At 37.6% G+C, this 15597-nt stretch overlaps 1 long non-coding RNA gene across 3 annotated transcripts in view; it reads right to left on the reverse strand.

The window, feature by feature from the left end:
* The window catches only part of LOC309609241, a 348772-nt gene that overhangs the window by 126886 nt on the left and 206289 nt on the right, over positions 1–15597 (reverse strand). The window lies entirely within an intron of this gene.

Genomic DNA, 15597 nt, shown 5'->3' on the forward strand with positions numbered 1-15597 from the left:
GCAGTTCTTAGTATCATTTTCGGGCAAAGGAAAGGCATTTAAACGACTAATTATAATACCCAACAGAATAAAATGAGGTTACCAGAGAAGTAGGGGAAAAAAAGATTCTGGAAGTCAAAGGCAGGAAAGAATAACTCTAAGTGGTGTGATCTGGCTGGACTTCATGGGGGACAAAGATGGTAATAGGATAGTTTCTTCAGAGGAGAATGATTTGAACATCAGAGGATTAAAAGAAATATTGGGAAAATTAAGCAAGTCATAAAATATCTTTTGTAAAAATATCCTCTTTAAGATCATGCTTCAAAGAAAAAGATGCCATTTCATGACATCATACATTTTGGTTGCAAAAATTATACGAAAACAAACCCAAGTTGATTTGTTACTTGTTAATTCTAAGAATTCCCACATAAATATACATGCATAACTAAAGAGCCCTTGAGCCACAACTAAGGAGCCTGCCTGCTGCAACTAAGGAGCCCATGTGCTGCAGCTAAGACCCAGTGCAACCAATTAAAAAAATATTTTAAAATAAATAAATAAATAAATAAATATACATGCATAATATAAACTTTAAAACGTGTATTTTAATAAAGTTAGTTTCATAATTTTAGTTTTCTTTTTGAAATGGACATCCAATCAAACCTATTTTTTTCACTACTCACTATGAAATTTTAGACCCTAGTTTTGGTTGATTCATTATAAGTGGCATTTTTTCTGGTACCAGTTATTTTGGGGTTATAAAGTTAATGCATAGAAAGTGCCTATCACATGATGAGGGTTTCATAAATTTTACTCTTTGTGCTGTAAAGTTCCATGGGTTTTGACAAATGCATTGTGTCATGTATCTACTATGCCATTATGATTTTTATTTGTTTAACAAAGTTTATATGGTGCTTACTATGTGATAGATGCTAATTCATTTACTCCTTTTAGCAACCTTATTAGACAGATACCATTAGCACATCATCTCTGGTATAGGTGACAAAATTAAGACATAGAGAGGTTAAGTAATTTCCTTAAAATCACACAACTAACATGGGTAGATCTGCATTGAGGACACAGGGCATCTGTGCTCCTAATCACTATACATCCTGCTTCCCTATAATTATTTATTCGACTTCGCTTTTATGGCTTTCGTCTCTTCTTCTTCTTCATCTTAAAACAATTCTCCTTTTACCTCTTACCTGCTACATTTCATTACCAGCCCTCTCAATTTTTAAAACAAATTCCATATGTGTATTCTTCATTCAAAATCTAATCATCATTCTAACAAAAGTTTTTCAAGTAATCACATTAAAATATAATTTATTCTATAAGTTGGAGACCAGATACAATATAGGGTAAGGGAAAAAATACATTATAATTTTTTTATTGAAGTATAATTGACATATACCATTATATTACTTTCAGGTGTAAAACACAATGATTCGATATGTGTAAAAACTGCAAAATGGTCACCACAATAAGTCTAGTTAACACTTGATCAATTGTTACTGAGTTCAGAAATTTGAGGTGTGCAGACAGATAAGAGCTCCCTGCTGAAATCATTGCACAAAAAATGACAGTTACTCTGACACTAACATGCTGTCCAGCTGAAGCACAGCAGCTGACTGACCCTTGTCTGCTTTGGAAACAAAGGCACTTAAGAATCCAACCTGAGATTTTAAAGGAAAGGCAATCTGAAAAGTTAATACAACCTTTTAGTCACTTGTAAATGGCTTCTATTTCCCTATCATTCTCGAAAAAATACAAAAGCAGACTTTCTGTCACCTTTAGAAATTCTAGGAGCTGCTAAAGAAATGGATAATATTTAGGAGAAGTGGCTTCCGATCACTTCTGTGTCTTTTCTTTGGGAAAAGAGGGTGCATATCTTGAAGATATTTATAAAAAGCTCCTAAGGAGACACAATATCTAGACCAAGACACATTCACTATTCTCTTCTCAATGGATTTAGAGTAAAAATATACGTGGAAAGAGTCAGCAAAATTATTCAAGCAAATATCATATGGGTGTTAAGAAGGAAGGCCATTCAATTCACTAGTTATTTCCTACATATTGGTGTAACAATCAAAATCGATTGTTGTCAGAGGAATCTGAGCTCAGAGAGCAGACAATTCAAGTTTGATATTCACTTGGCTTTTAAAAACTCAAAAGTCAATATTTCTTGGAATGCTAAGACATTCTACTTTTCACTGTGCTATGAGCAAGGCCAAAACTGAGGCCAATGACAGTGGAAATTATACCACTAATCCCTGGGTATTTTCCTAAAGTTCTCTGATGGATAATAAGGGGGAGGTAATTAATGTCAATTGAGTGCCTGCAAGGTACTAGACACTTTTAAAATGTTTCATTTAAACCTCCCAACAATCCCATATGGAAATTATAGGCCAAATGAGGAATTTGTTGTTTGTAATGCAAAGGAAGTTATTCAATGTGAGAAAGCTGGAACTGTGAGAGATGTTCATTCTCTTTTTCACATAGCGAGTGGTGGAGTTAGGACCAGAACTCAGGTCTTGAGTCTCTGAGCTCCATATTTATTTGTTCCACAGTATCTGTCATTAGCTTCTGAGATGGAGCTGCGGGGTAGGCTGGAGGAGGCGGGTGCAGGTAGTGGGAAGGCAGCTTCACAGAGGAATGGTAGGGCAGAGACGAGGGCGGCCCAGGTAGGGAAAGGTAATCGGGGGACCGGCTGCCTCAGGGAATACTTGAACAGGAGCCTCTGCCTCGATGGGTTGGGTTTAAAGTCCCAGGTTTGATTCCATTTTCTCTTTCACCTATTGGATCCAGTTCATGGGCAGTTTCCCACAGCCCTTTAAGAGCTACCTCCCCTCCGCTGGTGGGGTAATGCTAACCACAAAGCTGAGGTGTTGCAGGCCTTCAGCATGGCAGTATTTCCAGTCATTAGACTATTTTCCTCAGGGCCTAGCTCCAGAGAGGTCTTGGCTTCTCAGCCAAAAGGACCTGGGACTGCCAAGCAGTAACTCTTTAATTTATTGCCCCTGTTCTACATTCCTGACCTGTGAGTGTTTGCAGACACAGAGACCAGCTTTCCAAAGCCCAGCATAAGCTGCTTTAATTTTGTCATTGTCCTATAATTTCATGGAAATGGCTGCTATGAAGCCAACAAATGACTAATAAAATCCCTCTGCCCACTCATTTTTAATGTCATTCTGGAACTCCAGAACAGGGACCATCTGGTCATGGTGCTTACTTTAATATAAAAGAGGCGCTGAGTTGAAAATCATATTTCTGAGAGAAGGCTGGAACGAAACTTCTGTTTGTGAACCCAAAGCACAGCAAAACAAGTCTAGCGTTCCATTTGGGGCAGTGATGAGACACACTGAGTGCCGCATAGGCAGCTCTGCCTGTGGAGAGGTTAAATTTTGACACACACACACAGATGATGTACAGATATCAATCAGTACTACTAACTGTCACGTCTATTGAGCACTATCCATGTGTCAGGCGATGTGCAACGCACTCTGGATTATTTTGTAATAGGCAAGTATTAGTGTACTCACTTTATAGGTGAAATAAATAGAGACTTAACGGAAGTTAAGTAAACCTGCTCCAAGTCACACAGCTAGTAAATAACAGAGCGAGGCTTGGAAAAAAGGTCCGTCAGTTTCTACATACGTGCCCTGAGCAATTGACTTACTTGACTCATTGCGGTAAGGGCCTTTGGAAGAAAAGCCATCCTAAGCAATGACTAATCTTTCAAGCACGTAAATTTTAGTACCAGAAAGCTATGTGGAGATTTTTTTTTTTTCCTATTTTATTTTGGAATTATTTTAGATTTTACAGAGAAGTTGCAAAGATAGCAATAGAGTACTCCTGTCTACCTTTATTCAGCTTCTTCTAATGTTTACATCTTACATAACCATGCTACATTTGTCACAACTAAGAAATTATCTTTGGTACAATACTAATAACTAAACTACAGACATTGTTCAGATTGTGGTACAGTTTTTATTTGCAAGTTTTTCTTGTAACTTTTGATTTGATCACCCTTTTTAGGATCTACGTTTTTGTTGTTGTTGTTCTTTTAGTAAACTTAATTTTTTTAAATTTATTAAGACTGGTTTTTTAGAGCAGTTTTAAGTTCACAGAACAATTGAGAGGAAGGTACAGAGATTTCCCATACACCCTCTGTTGCCACACATGAATAGCCTTCCCTATTATCAACATTCCTTACCACAATGGTACATTTACTACAATTGATGAACCTACTTTGACATGTCATCACCACCCAAAGTCCCTTGTTTACATTAGGGTTCACTCTTGTTGTATATTCTATGGGTATGGACAAATGCGTAACGTCATGTATCCTTCATTATATTATCATACAGAATAGTTACACTGCCTTAAAATTCCTCTGTGCTCCACCTATTCATCCCCCCCACTCTCCCTGCCAACCCCTGGCAACCACGGATATTTTTTACTGTCTCCATAGTTTTGCCTTTTCCAGAATGTCATGTGGTTGGAATCACGTAATAGGTAGCCTTTTCAGATTGGCTTCTTTCACTTTTAAGAAAACTAAATATGTATTTAAAGTTCTTCCATGTCTTTTTATGGCTTCATAGCGTATTCCTTTTTAGCAGTGAATATATTTCATTTTCTGGATGTACCACAGTACACAGTATACAGTTATTTATCATTCTCCTTGCGAGGGACATCTTGGTTGCTTCCAAGTTTGGGCAATTATGGATAAAGCTGCTATAAACATCCATGTGCAGGTTTTTGTGTGGACATAAGGTTTCAACACCTTTGGGTAAATACCAAGGAGCACGATTGCTGAATTGTACAATAAGAATATGTTTAGTTTTGTAAGAAATTGCCAAACTGTCCTCCAAAGTGGCTGTACCATTCTGCATTCTTACCAGCAATGGATGAGAGTTCCTGTTGCCAGCATTTGGTGTTGTCACTGTTCTGGGTTTTGGCCTTTCTATTAGGTGTGTAGGGGTGGATCTACATTTTTTTATGCTATAGGGAGTTGAACGTAGTTTTCAATTTTAAGTTATATACTTAACCAACTCTGCCATGGACAGACATCAGGGGATCCAAACATTGCTGCGTTTGGGCTAAGTACACACTTCCTGGTTGATCACGGTCAGTTAAGACCCAGAAATTCTCCCTTCGGCTGCTCTTCTGCACCTTCAGACTTACCTGGTTTCTGTATGTGAATCTCAACTGTGTGACTCGACTTAGTCGTTCTGACTCTGCTCTTGGGTGTTTGTTACCAAGATTTGGCAACTTGACTCAGAATTTGCAAGTTCCTGACCTCAATTTCTCTCTTTTTTTTTAAAAACATCTTTATTGGAGTATAATTGCTCTACAATGGTGTGTTAGTTTCTGTTCTATAACAAAGTGAATCAGCTATACATATACATATATCCTCATATCTCTTCCCTCTTGCATCTCCCTCCCACCCTCTCTATCCCACCCCTCTAGGTGATCACAAAGCACAGAGCTGACCTCCCTGTGCTATGCGGCTGCTTCCCACTAGCTATCTAGTTTACATTTGGTAGTGTATATATGTCCATGCCATTCTCTCACTTCGTCCCAGCTTACCCTTCCCCCTCCCCGTGTCCTCAAGTCCATTCTCTACATCTGCGTCTTTATTCCTGTCCTGCCCCTAGGTTCTTCAGAAACTTTTTTCTTTTCTTTTTTTTAGATTCCATAAATATGTGTTAGCATACAGTATCTGTTTTTCTCTTTCTGACTTACTTCACTCTGTATGACAGACTCTAGGTCCATCCACCTCACTACAAATAACTCAATTTGGTTTCTTTTTATGGCTGAGTAATATTCCATTGTATATATGTGCCACATCTTCTCTATCCATTCATCTGTTGATGGATACTTAGGTTGCTCCCATGTGCTGGCTATTGTAAATAGAGCTGCAATGAACATTGTGGTACATGACTCTTTTTGAATTATGGTTTTCTCAGGGTATATGCCCAGTAGTGGGATTGCTGGGTCTATGGTAGTTCTATTTTTAGTTTTTTAAGGAAACTCCATACTGTTCTCCATAATGGCTGTAACAATTTACATTCCCACCAACAGTGCAAGAGGGTTCCCTTTTCTCCACACCCTCTCCAGCATTTATTGTTTGTAGATTTTTTGATGATGGCCATTCTGACTGGTGTGAGGTGATACCTCATTGCAGTTTTGATTTGCATTTCTCTAATGATTAGTGATGTTGAGCATCCTTTCATGTATTTGTTGGCAATCTGTATATCTTCTTTGGAGAAATATCTATTTAGGTCTTCTGCCCATTTTTGGATTGGGTTGTTTGTTTTTTTGATATTGAGCTGCATGAGCTGCTTGTATACTTTGGAGATTAATCCTTTGTCAGTTGCTTCATTTGCAAATATTTTCTCCCATTCTGAGGGTTGTCTTTTCATCTTCTTTATGGTTTCCTTTGCTGTACAAAAGCTTTTAAGTTTCATTAGGTCCCATTTGTTTATTTTATTTCCATTTCTCTAGAAGGTGGGTCAAAAAGGATCTTGCTGTGACTTATGTCATAGAGTGTTCTGCCTATGTTTTCCTCTAAGAGTTTTATAGTGTCTGGCCTTACATTTAGGTCTTTAATCCATTTTGAGTTTATTTTTGTATACGGTGTTAGGGAGTGTTCTAATTTCATTCTTTTACATGTAGCTGTCCAGTTTTCCCAGCACCACTTATTGAAGTGGCTGTCTTTTCTTCATTGTATATTCTTGCCTCCTTTATCAAAGATAAGATGACCATATGTGCGTGGGTTTATCTCTGGGCTTTCTATCCTGTTCCATTGATCTATATTTCTGTTTTTTGTACCAGTACCATACTGTCTTGATTACTGTAGCTTTGTAGTATAGTCTGAATTCCAGAAGCCTGATTCCTCCAGCTCCATTCTTCTTTCTCAAGATTGCTTTGGCTATTTGGGGCCTGACCTCAATTTCTATGTGCCACATCAACTTTCCTTCAGGACATATCTTATGATTGGAGTTCAATTTCAATTGTGTCTCTAACTTGATATTTAGGTTTTTGTGTTCTTATTGTTGGACTGTACCCTGAGTCTGCTTACTCAATAATCACATTTCATAAGGGAAGACCCAAATCCCCTGTGCTGACCATTAATTTATCCCATTTTTACAGAGAAAATGTGAACTTAAAGTGAATGGTCTGAATTACATAGCACACAACTGGAAAAATTAAAAGACACAGGGAAGGAGAGAAAACTTCCTAAGTATTCTTTAGTTGTTAGGACAAGTGGAGCTTAAAATAAAAATTAAACAGAGATCAAACATCACAGAAAGGTATATTTTGGAAAAGAACTTAAAAGTCTTTTCCCTGACAAATGTCAGAAATATTTTAATCCAGTTTTGGAAAGGAATGTTGTCATAATTCACAGTATTTAAACTTGGGCTTTGACCAGGCAAAACAAGTATTAAAATCAGACTTAACATGTCTGAAACAAATTTATCATTTTTTTTTTCTGAAGTCAGTTCCTCCTCTTGCCCTTCCTGATTTTATTATTGGGTCTGCCGTGTTCCCAGACACAAGGCTAGAAAAGTCAGTGTCATTTTTATTCTGTTCATGCTGATGTGCAATAGGTTACCAGTTCCTGCTGACTTTGCCTCTGTCACTCCCATATTTGCCCATGTTTTTCCATTTTTACTGCTGCTATTCCTTTGCTTAGGTTATTTTACAAACCTCTTGATCCATGTGCTTCAAGTATATGTGGGCAGTTTAATTTCCAATGTATAGTCACTGCAGGTCATCAATTTGTTAAAAAACTTCAATGGCATTCCCACACCTACTGGATTTAGAATAGACCTTTACTCTAGCTGTTGAGGTCCATACCCTTGCCCCACTTTACCAGATGTATCTATTATGATTCCCTTCTTTGTACACCATAAACCAGCCCTACTGGTTTGTGTTTTTCCTTGAACGGATACTGCCGCAGGGCATTTGCACATGCTGTTTCTTCTGCTCAGGAAGGCCTCTATTCCCACTCATAAGCTACTGGCATACAATACATGAGGGGTTAGCAAACTACAGTGTGAGTGCCAAATCTGGCCTACCAGACTGTTTTAGTAGACGAAGTCTTATTGGAACACAGTGACACTCATTCTTTTATTTTCTATGACTGTTTTTGCACTGAAACAGCAGTGGGAAGTAATTGCAACAGAGACCCTATGGCCTGCAAGGCCTAACATATTTACTTTCTGGTCCTTTACAAAAAATACAAGTTCTAATTCCCAATACTAATTACCTTAACTGAATACCCAATTTAATGTGTTTTAGCAAAAATTTGTTGAGCTCCTATCATGTGCTAAATATACAAACACGGAAAAGATATGGACCATCACTCAAAGAACTTACTGTCTAAAAGTGATGACAAATCTATAAATGAATTCCTCTACAACATGATAAGTAAAATAACAGCACATATAGGAGATACCTAGAAGCAGAGAATAGGGAGTTACTGATATTTTGGAGGAGTGAAGAGGTGGGAAAAAAGAGTTTAATAGCTGAGTTGGGTTTGAAATTATGTACAGGAGTTTATCCTAGAGACAAGGGATTAAAGTCCTTCCAGATAGAGGAACAGCAGGCACAAAAGTGTGGAGGAACATAACCACATGGTCTCTTTGGGGAACCTCAGGTAGGCTCTTATGGAAATGAAATGGAAAGAGATTGGACTATGGAGTCATATTAACCTGGGTTCGAAACTTGACTCTGATAGCCACTAGCTTCATGACCTCGAGTAAGTCTTAGCTTCTATTAGCCCCATTTTCTCACCCTAGCAGTATTTACATGAATTAACTGATGTGACATTGGTGAAAGTTTCCAGCATGTTTGATATAGTGTATGTGCAAAAAAAAAAAAATGTGGTTCTTGGTATGTAGCAAAACAAAAAAGTTCATGTAGGTTAGCATGGGACAGGAAGAGTAAAGAGAAAGATATGCATCAGCTCAAAATACAAAGTTGCCTAAAAAAAAACAAAAAACAAAGATGTCTGCTCTTTTCTCTGTATCTCAGTCTCAATTCTCCCTGTAGCACTTTTTCTTTCCTGTATTATACACGACAGGTGTGTTGATCTCATCCTTTCTTCCAAATGGTGACCTCCTTGAAGGCAGGGATCTTTTCTTATTCCTTTTTGTGTCTCCCAAAGTGCCTAGCACTGTGTCATATATAGAACAAGCCTCTGATGAATGCTTGCTGAATTTTAAATCTTAGATTGTGAAGGTATTTTTACAATAATCAACCTGTTATTTTATGTGAAATTGAGACCGATGAGTTGTAAGATGTTTGACTTGCTCAAGCTTGTCCACTTTAATGATCACAAGTCTAACTTGTAGTTTCCAAGAAGGTGGAATTTGTTTTTGTCCTTCCTTCTACTCTTCCCTCATGCGTTCATTCTGGGGCACTTTTCCCTTTCAGAAACACCCTCCACCTCACCCTCCAGGTGTCCACTGCTTTTCCAGATATGGCCTCTATCTGTTGTTACATTCACATTGAGATGCTCAGGATGTGTATCATACCTTTTCTGGGAAGGCATGTGGAAAGGAAAGTTAGAATAATCAGGAGTGGATTGGTAGTAGGATTTTAGGCATCAGGAGGAAATCAGTATGTCTTCAAATCCTTTTGCAAAAGCAATCCTTAATCTACCATATATAAGGGCTGTCCTATGGGTCCCAGAACTAACAGAACTTTTAAGTACAGCAGTATTAATAGCTATCATTAATTAAGAGCTTACTAGTAGTAGATACTTTGTATGAGTTGTGTCTATCCCTCACAACACTCATGTGCATTTACTATCCACTTTCACAGATGGGGAAACTGAGGCTCAGAAAGGTTAGGCAACTTTCACAAGGCCACACAGCTAAGGAGCAGAGTCCATATCCGCCTACTTCATCAGAGTCTCTGACAATGCCCTTTAATTGCCCTGTAACTGGGAAGGAGGTTAGATAATCTTTCAGGCTTCAGTTCCCTATGGGCATTCCTACTTTCCAGAATTTTCCAAGGTAATGCTCCTTAGAATACTTGCCTGATAGCAAGTATTTATTTTGCAGGGTCCAGTGCAAAATAAAAATGCACAACTTCTTGCTGAAAAAGCAGGGAGGAGAAACTATACTCAATATTTTGTAATAACCTATAAGAGAAAAGAATCTGAAAAAGAATATATATATATATATATATATATATATATGTGTATAACTGAATCACTTTGCTGTACATGTGAAACTAACAGAACACTGTAAATCAACTATACTTCAATTTACAAAGAAAAAGCAGGGGGGGAAATGCTATCAAAGGTATTAAAAGGTAAACTTTTTTTTCTTCCGTGGCCTCTCTCTTGACTTATCATGGTGTTTTTTATTTTTTATTTAATGTCATTCTAAGCAGAAAGATATTAAAATTTTAAATTATTTGCATGAACTTTACTGTTCATTTTTATATTGTGCAATGTCAGTTTTGAACGCAAATGTAAGAGCATATGCAGAATCGTTGAAATAACACAATTCATATTTCGTAGCTCATACGTTCATATGTATTTTGTTCTTACCAGAAGAGTGGAAACGCTGCCGTGTTTGCATTACTTCTTGATATATACACATTGTACCAACACTCTCTACATTCAGCTTACTGATGATTAAAGAGGAACTGAAAGGACAAGGAACTATGGGTTGCCCTATCTCTCCCTTTCCTTCTATGTCATCATTTTCAGTGAAAGTGTTTGGCTAATGCAGGGGAATAACAGGAGTAAAACATGATGGGATTCTTAAATTGATTATGTTTCTTAGAATCCCATTGCCTTTTTTCTCTGTTCAAAGCATGTTCTTGTTCAGGTTGTAAGTGTAGACTCTTGGGCTTTCAGTTTTAAATGTTACTTGTACTCGCTTTCAGTCTTGCTGAACTTGCCCACGTCATGGGTCCACCAGAAATCTGTGCTTACGGGGCATCACGAACACTATATGCAAATGGGGTGGCAAGGAATGGCAGACATACGTTTTGTGTATATCCTCTCTGCTCATGTGCAGGCTCCATTGCCCCGTGGAGCCTCGCTTATAAAATACAAGTTCGAAAATAAAATTCTTGAGAATTTCAAGATGGCGACAGCAGAGTATTAAAGCAAGTGTGGAGCCCCTCTAGCTGCACAAGGTTGTACGCCCATGAATCTGACCCTGCCTGGGAGTTATTAATCAGTGTGCCAAAGGAAGAAGGTTCTACAAGCCAAACTGTGTAAACTTTCTCCTATGTCTTAGTACCTTTAACCACTTAGCAACCTTCTTTGGCCAAGTGTTCAAATCCCACTCAAAAATCTTCAACTCACCCAGTCCTTAAGCTGAGGAAGAGAAGCCTCAGGCCATTATCTCAGATGTTCAGAATCAACTCAGCTTGTTTCTGATCTTAGTAACTGTACTTGTCTTCCCAGTGGCCGAGCTCCCACCCCACACTCCGGCTTTAGGCCCTAACTGGTCCTGTCTGTATTCACCTTTCATACCCCATCTGAGTCTATATCTTAGTATAAGTACTTTTAGGGTTAGTCTATAATTTAGTATAATACTCAAGAGCAAAACTTCAATGATAGAAAGCCCAATTATTTAAAATTCTCTATCCTTAGCTTTATGTGAGTTTTCCTTTTGTTTTTATTCAACATTCAACAAGTATTGACCAAGTAGCTCCTGCCATGAGCAAGAGCTCTTTGTAGGACTGGGTGGGGGCAAAGGTAAAGATACTGTGGTCACTGACTTCCAGACAGTCATGCTCTAGCCTTGTGAGCCTGGAATGTTGTTACTAAATGTATCATTTAAATTAAGAAATGTTCTAGGCATCTCCTTCTCTTGGCTCCTTTCTATCCCAGAAGCGTGGTTTATGAGATAAATTTAAGGGCAGGTGCACTGGGGTCATTTTCCTAGATCAGCTCTCCATGCTCTTTCCTTAAGGGGTGATGCTTTTAATACAAACTACAACCTATATTCAAGTAAATAAAGTACACCCCTTAATCTTGAATGCTTGGCCAAAATTTTCAAAACTCTCTAAGTATGGTTTTCTAACTGATTTCCAGACTTAACCTCAAAGAACTATACAAGGTTTCTAGTGTCTGTGGCTTCTTCCATTTCCCTTAACTCTTAATCAACCACTTCACTGTATGGAACTTCTCTTGGTTGCATTTTTAACTCCTTCTCTTTAAGAGCATTCTTGATTTCAATGCCAAGGGTGCAGAGGACTTCCTGTTCTAAATTTGAATTAGCAAAAGATTTGGCTTGAATGGTTGTAGAGCTGTAGACATACTTTAATACCACTTCTGACATGACAGTTCAGTTTTAAAGGTGGTGGATTGGAAAATTATAGTTAAAAGAACACTTTTCTCCAGAGTGGTGGTGACATGAGTCATGGGAGAGGGAAGGAGTTACTATTTATTTAAAATCACTTTTGTCTGTGACTTGGGAAATTGGATTATCATCAAGAATTCTGCCTCATCGTGGCCATAGTTCTATGTTATACTAATTAGTCATTTATTTATTCAACAAAGAGTTTCTTAAGGGTTTTACCGTGTGTCAGTTACTGTGCTAAACTTTGAGAATACAGCAGAGAAGACACAGCCCCTGCCATCTCTGCAGTAATTACAATGGAAGGGTTATGAAATGAAAGAAGAGTATGGTTAAGGCTAATAATAATCTGGTTTTGAGGATTAGGGAAGACTTTTTTTTTGATTTTTTTAAATTGAAGTATAGTTGATTTACAATGTCATGTTAGTTTCAGGTGTACAGCACAGTGATTCAGTTATACATACATATATATGTGTGTGTATATATATAGCTATTCTTTTTTAGGGAAAACTTTCTGAAACAAGATATAGTTAAGCATCTCAATCATTGGTTTTCAAATTTTAGAGAACCCTCTGATTCCATGGGTCTGAGACTAGCCAATAATTTGCATTTTAAACAATAGATAAGTCTAATGTAGAGGTTTTCAGAGTACTCTTCAAAAGATATTTAACGAAGCCGCTTTATATTTCCATTTTCGTTTCCATTTGTATTACTCCTGGAAAAAAATGCAATGGTATTTTTTTTTTTTTCTTTTAAAGCACTTTTCTTTTTTATAGCTACTTTATTTATTTATTTTATTTTATTTTTGGCTGTGTTGGGTCTTCGGTTCATGCGAGGGCTTTCTCTAGTTGAGGCAAGCGGGGGCCACTCTTCATCGCGGTGCGCGGGCCTTTCACTATCGCGGCCCCTCCCGTCGCGGGGCACAGGCTCCAGACGCGCAGGCTCAGTAGTTGTGGCTCACGGGCCCAGCTGCTCCGTGGCATGTGGGATCTTCCCAGACCAGGGCTCGAACCCGTGTCCCCTGCATTAGCAGGCGGATTCTCAACCACTGCGCCACCAGGGAAGCCCGCAATGGTATTTTTTTTCACAAAAAGATGCACACTTTGATAACACACTGCAGAGAGAGCCATTTGCCACTTTCATTTTCCTCCTGTAAAGAGAGTTGTGAGGTTTTGTCATGATGTTCGATCATCATAGAAGAGACCGAGAGCTATCATAAGGTTTGCTTCAAGACCCACCGTTATTGCTAAGATCTGAACCATGTTTAAAAAAAAAAAAAATCTGAACCATGTTAGGTCAATAAATATTTTTGTAGAAAAGAATCATGTATTTTTCTTGAGAATATGGAAATGGGCTGTAAATGTGAATGCACATAAATATAATAAGAACTAGATGGATTAGACCACTTTCACTTTAACAGAATATTTTACTCAATTTCCTTAGCTTAGTAATTATTTTTTAAAAGATGTAGGTGTTTAGTAATATTTTAAAGACATATTTTTAAAAACATTGAAGTTGACGTTTTTGAATGAGCATTTTATTAGAACACAATCTAATTTCTAAATCCAGACCATGAAGGACTCAGCTAACAATTATAGTCTTGAAGGGGCTTCAAATCCACCTTAATGGTACTGTATCAACCAATGAACCAGAGGCCACACTTCAATTTTTAAATAGCGTATTAAATAATTAAACAGCATATCAAATTATGTTTCGGGTAACTGTCACAGCCTAATTTTTTAAGCACTCTTAAAAAAATTGTAAATGGTTCATTAGAGGTAGTTTTGAAGCCAAAAATGCTAACGCAAGTCACGTGGAAATCCTAAAAGGAACTTGGCATGAAACAAAGAATGAACTTGTAGCTGAAAATAGCAGATTAAACAAAAACTCAATCAGTGTGGCTATAACTGAAACATATGTACGTAGATGCAGTAGACTTTTATGGTAGACACACTGATGATCTAACTTTCTCTCTGTGTCAATTTTACATGCTTTAACAAATGCCTTCGTTTAACCAATTTCATGATTGATTCCACTATACCTTGCTATGGCTGTGAATGAAAAATGTATTTCTCGACTTTTAAAACACCAGGCCAGGAGATACAGAAAAAAATATTAATCTTTATATCTAATTTCCCATCTTTATTGACACAAATTCCCTTGTCTTACAACTGAAAGAAAGCTATTATTTTATGATGATCACCAGTATGCTTGTTAACTGTGCATTTTCCCCTGAGATATGCTTAAATTTTAAGGTAGTACTAGTTATTTCCTTCATGAATTCCAAAGAACATTAAGTATTAGTCAAAACCCAACATTTATGTGATGTAGATGTTATCACATTCTTTGCAGTGGCTGTTCTTTGTTGGTGTTCTAAAAATACTGTTTTCCATTTATATGACTTCAATTCTACATAATAAAATCATCTTTGGCTGAGAGGATATAATGGCAAAATTCCTATAATCGTACAAGACTATACGTTTTACGTGGCATGCCTAATTGCATTTTTTAAGGAATAAAATGTTCTGGGGTTCTTTATTTTGAGATTGAGCCAGATGAGAGCATGGCCCAAGGAATCCAGAAAGAATTGAATCTAAAATGCTTAATCAGCTTCAAGTCTGTTCATCAGCATTGTAGTTCAACTGAAAAATAAATCCTAGTTGCAGGAATTTTAATTGATTACACCAGTTCAATCAAAACAACTACTTAATTCAGTGACCATCTCAGCTCAGTCATTTATTTGACTGGGCACGGAAGGCAGAGTTTAAAGCAAAAGGGTGGCAGTAAACTTAGTTTCCAGTTCCAGTTGTCACTACTAGTTATGTGACCTTGGGAAAAACATGTCACTTCTCTGGGCCTCCATTTCTATAAAATGATAGGAATGACATTTGATAATCCCTAACATCTTTCCTGGCTGGAAAATTCAATAAGTCATTTAAAGCAGTTGTTCTACCAGCATCATTAAAAGGCAACTCAGAAAAGACAGGATTGATGAAGAGTGTCAAAGACCTTGGCCTACTGACATGCACCTACTGTTCCTTATATGAAATGACTGACTCATCACCGACCACCCAGCTTACTCATTCAGGGTTGATGTCTTCACAACATCTTTCAGGAGGGGAGATGAGACCCACTCGAACCTTTCTGAATCAATTATACAACAACTCAAAGGCAGCAGGTTCAAAACATCAGAGATGATAGATTCGGACCTGGGAATGTGCCAGTACAGCAGCCTCTTCTTCTTCCCTGTGAGTCTTGCAAAGATAAACGAGATAAG

The sequence above is a fragment of the Balaenoptera borealis genome (genome assembly GCF_965194805.1).
Source record: "Balaenoptera borealis genome assembly, chromosome: 13".
Taxonomy (NCBI): Eukaryota; Metazoa; Chordata; class Mammalia; order Artiodactyla; family Balaenopteridae; genus Balaenoptera; species Balaenoptera borealis.